Raw genomic sequence first — 6,000 nt, forward strand, 5'->3', positions numbered from 1 at the left:
ATTACCAGTGTGTTGAAGTCTACATCTGATAGGTTGGCTATCTCTTCATCACTTAGTTGTATTTTTTTTCCTGGAGTTTTGAACTGTTCTTTCATTTGGGCCATATTTTTTTGTCCTGATGCACCTGTTACATAGTAAGGGGCAGAGTCTTAGGTACTCCCCAGGGTGGAGCAACCTACTTTGCTGCAGTGTGGTGCTGTATGTGGGAGAGGGGTCTGAGAGGGAACAATGACACTTGATCAGCTCTCTGCCAATTTTCAGTTACTTCCTCTGCTACCCACAAGCAAATTGGGCCCTTCTGATATTGATTCCTGCATGGGTGGGTTTGTGTACATTCTAGGACCCTGTGGGTCTCCACAATGAACTCTCCTATGAGGCTGGGAGTTTCTCCCACTGCCTCAACCCCCACAGGTTTTTTTCAGTCAGAAGTTTTGAGGCTTTATTTCTGGCACTGGAACCATGGGTTGAGTGGTCTATCTGACTCCCCAGTTGTTCCTCCTCATTTATTCATATGCCAATTTTGGACCACCTGTTCCACCAGCTGCTGCCTTGCTCACCCCGGTCCCCTCCAGCTGCTGTCTTGCCACAAGTCTTTTCCACCCCAGCTACCTGTCTTCATCCCTCCTATGGGTCTGCATGAATGTTTCTTCTTTAACTCCTTGGTTGTTGGACTTCCATAGAGTTCGATTTTCTGGCAGTTTTGGTTGTTTTTTTGTTTGTTTTTGTTTTTAAATTTGTTGTTGTTCTCCTTTTTATTGTGTGAGGAGGCACAGTGTATCTACCTAATCTCCATCTTGGCCAGAAGTGTCTTTATTCTTAATTTTTTGAGCAACTGCCATACTGTTTTTCATAGTGACTGTACCAGTTTACATTCCCTCCAGCAGTGAATAAAGGTTCCTTTTCTCTACAACACAGGTGGCAAACAGTGCCCATGGAGGGAATCCAGCCCTCCACCTTTTTTTATCCAGTCCAACACCTTGTTTCTACTCAGCGGCATCACCGAGCTCTCACTTAACTGTTAAGGAGTAGTTACATTTATACAGGTCTAAAATTACACTTGTCCCTTTGAAGGCAACTGTGAGGCTGATGTGGCCCCCAGTGAAAATGAGTTTGACACCCCTGCTCTACAATCTCTCCAACACTTGTTATTACTTGTCTTGTTGAGCCATTATAACAGGTGGGAGGCAGTATCTCATAGTAATTTTAATTTGCATTTTTCTAAAGCTAGTGAAGTTTAACATATTTTCATGTATCTGTTGGCCATTTGTATGTCTTCTGTATGGAGAGGCATCTGTTCAGGTCCTGTGTCTATTTTTAACTAGATTTTTTGTTTGTTTGTTTGTTTGTTTGTTGTGAACTTGTATGAGTTCTTTATATATTTTGGTTATTAACCCCTGGAAATTTTTGTTCTATTTATTTAAAGATGACATTGAGATTTTGATGGGGATTGCATTAAATCTGTATATTGCTTTGAGTAATGTGGCCATTTTAACTCTGTTGATTCATCTAATCCATGAACACAGATTATCTTTCCATTTCATTTTGTCTTTTTAATCTCTTTTAATAATGCTTTGTAATTTTCAGTATATAGGCCCTTCACATTCTTTGTTAAGTTTTTTCTTAGGTATTTTATTCTTTTGGTTGCAATTGTAAAATGAATTTTTTTTCATTTCTTTTTCTGAAGTTTCACTGTTAGCATACAGGAAAACAGTGGATTTTTTTACATTAATTTTGTATCCTGAAACTTTGTTTATTGTTTCTAATAGTATTTTGGTGGAGTCTTTAGGGTTTTCCAAATATGGAATCATGTCATCTGCAAAAAGTAACACTTTTACTTCTTCCTTCCCAATTTAGATGCCTTTTATTTCTTTCTCTTGCCTGATTGCTCCTGCTAGGACTTCTAGAAGTATGTTGAATAAGAGTGATGAGAATGTGCACTCTTGTCTTATTCCTGATTTTACAGGAAAAGCTTTTCTCTAAATGGCTTTTCACCATTAAGTATGATATTGGCTGAGGGTTTGTCCTATATGGCCTTTATTATGTTAAGGTATATTCCTTCTATACCCATTTTATTTAGTGTTTTAATCATAAATGCATGTGGTATCTTATCAAATGCTTTTTCTGCATCTATTGATAAGATCATACTATTTCTATCCTTTCTTTTGTTAATGTTGTATAGTATATTAATTAATTTGTGTATGTTGACCCATCCTTGTGCCCCTGCAGTGAACCCCAATTGATCGTGATGTACGATTTTTTAAATGTACTGTTGTATTTGATTTGCTAGCATTTTGTTTAGGGTCTTTGCATATGTATTTATCAGAGATATTGGCCTGTAGTTTTCTTTTTGTGTGTGTGTTATCCTCATCAAGTTTTGGTATCAGGGTTATGTGTTAAAATGTGTCAAGAAGCATAGCCTCTTCTTCAATTTTTTTGGAAAAGTTAGAGAAGGATAGCTATCAAATCTTAGAGGTTTTGGGAGAATTCACTAGTGAAGCCATCCAGTCCCGGAATTTTTAGTAGTGTTTCAATTTCCTCACAGTTTTTCAGTCTATTTAGATTTCCCAATTCTTTATGATTTAGTCTAGGAAGGTTATATATTTCTAGGAACTTACCCATTTCTTCCAGATTACTGAATTTGGTGGCATATAGTCTTTCATAGTACTATAGTATATTCCTTCATATATCTGTAATATCTGTGGCAACTTCTCTTTCATTTCTGATTTTGTTTGTATGAGTCTTTTCTCTTTTTTCTTTAGTGAGTCTAGTCAGGGGTTCATTGACTTTATTAGTCTTTTCAAAGAACCAACTCTTTGTTGTATTAATTATTGTATAGTCATTTTGTTCTTTATTTCATTCAGTTGTGCTGTAATTTTTATTTTATTTTTTTCTGCTTACTTTGGGTTGCTTTTGTTCTTCTTTTCCTAGTTGTTTAAGATGAAATGTTAGCCTGTTTACTTGAAATTTCTTGTTTCCTGAGATAGGCCTATGATGATATAAACTTCTCTCTTATTACTGATTTTGCTTCATCCCAGAAGTTTTGATATGTCATATCGTCATTCTCATTTGTCTCTATATATCTTTTGATCTCACCTTTTATTTCTTCTTTGACAGTCATTTTTTAGTAGTATGTTGTTTCATTCCACATATTTTGGGGTTTCTTTACTTCCTTTTTTCAGTTGATTTCTAATTTCTAATCTTAGCATTCTGGTCAGAGAATATGCTTGGTATGATTACAATAGTCTTGATTTTGTTGAGGCTAGTTTTGTGACCTAACAAATGGTTGATCCTTGAGAATATTTTATGTTCACAGGAAAAGTATATATAATCTGATGTTCTGGAATGAAAGAGTCTATAAATGTCAGTTATGTCCATTTTGTCTACTGTGTCACAAAAGGCCAATATTTCCTTATTGATTTTCTGTTTGAGTCATCTGTCCAGAGCTGCCAATGGAGTATTAAGGTCCCCAACTATAATTGTGTTTTTGTCTAATACTCCCTTTAGTTCTGTTAGTAGTTTCTTTATATATTTCAGTGCTCCCTGATTGGGTACATATATTTTAAGAAGTGTTATGTCTTCTTGATGTAGCATACCCTTTATCATGATAAAATGTCCACTTTTGTCTCTTGTTACCTTTGTGATCTTGAAATTTATTTAGTCAGATATAAGTAAGGGTATACCTGCTATTCTATGGGTGCTCTTTGCTTGGAGAATCATTTTCTACCCTTTTAATTTGACTCTAACTTTGTCTTTGCAGCTTAGATGTGTTTCCTGAAGGCAGCATATGGTTGGGTTTTGTTTTTTTATCTAACCTGCTACTCTGTGCCTCTTTATTGGTGAATTCAGTCCATTCACATTTAGGATAACTATTTGCTAGTCATTTTGTCTTTTGTTTTCTGGTTGCTCTGTACCTCCAATATTTTTTTTCCTTTGTGTTTCTGTCTGTTCTTTTTGTTTGGTGGTAGTCTATACTTCTTTCCTCTGTTTCCTCTTTTTTAAGTTATGTGTCTCAGTTTCAGTTTTCTTGTGTGCGATTACCTTTGGGTTTATAAAAAAGAAAATTTCATATATACAGTAGTCCTTTTTCTTTTGAATGCATCTGATTTCCATCCTCCTTTGCAAATTCAGCACTTTGCCCCCACCACTTTAAGGTTTATGTTGTCACAAATTATTCCTGTTTATGCTGTAAGTTTGTTGGTGATCTTTCATAGTGTTGTGACCTTTTCTTCTTTGTTTCAGGTAGAATAATCCCATTACATATTTCCTGCATTGGAGGTCCTCCGATGATAAATTTGCTCACTTTCTTATATCTGAAAAAGTTTTTATTTTTCCTTCATATCTAAAATATACCTTTGCTAGATATACTATCCTTGGCTGATAATTTCTCTTTTTCAGTACTTTGAATCTTTGATTCCACTCTTCTAGCTTGTAGAGTTTCCCCTGAGAAGTTCAATGATAATCTAATGGGCTTTCCAGTATATGTTTCTTCTTTTCCCTGGCTGCCTTGAGAATTCTTTGTCATTAATTTTTGACAGTTTTAATAAATGTGCCTTTGAAAAGCCTTTATGTATTGAGTTAATTAGGTGTGTTTGCTTCTGAGATTCAAGGATCTAGCTCTTTCCATTGTTTGAAAGTTCTCATCCACTGTTTGTTTGAATGGGCTCTCTGTTCCCTTCTTCCTCTCTTCTAGTATGCCTATCATAGATGGAGTTAGATAGTTCTTTGAGATAGTTCTCACAGAGTTCTTTCATTTTTAAAACCTCAAGTCTCTCTCTTCTTCCCTCTGCATTATTTCTAGATTTCTCTCTTCAATATCACTAGTTCTTTTTTAAAATATATTTTATTGATTATGCTAATTACAGTTGTCGCATGTCCCCCCTTCATTCCTCTCCACCCTGCACCCCCTCCCACCCACATTCCACCCTTTTAGTTCATGTCCATGTGTCATAAGTTCTTTAGCTTCTACATTTCTCATACTATTCTTGCCCTCCCCCTATTTTCTCCCTACTGTCTATGCTACCCATTCTCTGTACCTTTTCCCCCTCTCTCCTCCTCCCACTCCCCTGTTGCTATCCCTCCATGTGATCCCCATTTCTGTGATTCTGTTCCTATTCTATTTGTTTGCTTAGTTTGTTTTTGCTTTAGATGTGGTTGTCAATAATTGTGAGTTCGCTGTCTTTTTACTGTTCATATGTTTTATCTTCTTTTCTTAGATAAGTTCCTTTAACATTTCATATAATAACAGCTTGGTGATGATGAACTCCTTTAACTTGACCTTATCTGAGAAGTGCTTTATCTGCCCTTCCATTCTAAATGAAAGCTTTGCTGGATAGAGCAATCTGGGATGTAGGCCCTTGCCTTTCATGAGGTGGAATACTCCTTTCCAGGCCCTTCTTTCCTGTAAGGTTTCTTTTGAGAAATCAGTTGACAATCTGATGGGAACTCCTTTGTAGGTGACTATCCCCTTATCTCTTGCTGATTCTAGAATTCTCTCCTTCATTTTAATCTTGGGTAATATAATTATGATGTGCCTTTGTATGTTCCTCCTTGGGTCCAACTTCTTTGGGACTCTCTGAGCTTCCTGGACTTCCTGGAAGTCTATTTCCTTTGTCAAAATGGGGAAGTTCTCCTTCATTATTTGTCCAAATAACTTTTCCACTTGTTGCTCTTCCTCTTCCCTTTCTGGTATCCCTATGATTTGGATGTTGGAACATTTAAAGATGTCCTGGAGGTTCCTACGCCTCTCCTCGTTTTTTTGAATTCTTATTTCTTCATTCTTTTCTGGTTGGATGTTTCTTTCTTCCTTCTGGTCCACACCGTTGATTTGAATCCCCGTTTCCTTCCCATCACTATTGGTTCCCTGTACATTTTCTTTTATTTTGCTTAGCATAGCCTTCATTTTTTCATCTAATTTGTGACCAAATTCAACCAATTCTATGAGCATCCTGATCACCAGTGTTTTGAATTGTGTGCCTGATAGGCTGGCTATCTCTTCATCAC

This window comes from Phyllostomus hastatus, unplaced genomic scaffold, assembly GCF_019186645.2.
Source record: "Phyllostomus hastatus isolate PE091 unplaced genomic scaffold, TTU_PhHast_1.1 phas_contig_90, whole genome shotgun sequence".
Lineage (NCBI taxonomy): Eukaryota > Metazoa > Chordata > Mammalia > Chiroptera > Phyllostomidae > Phyllostomus > Phyllostomus hastatus.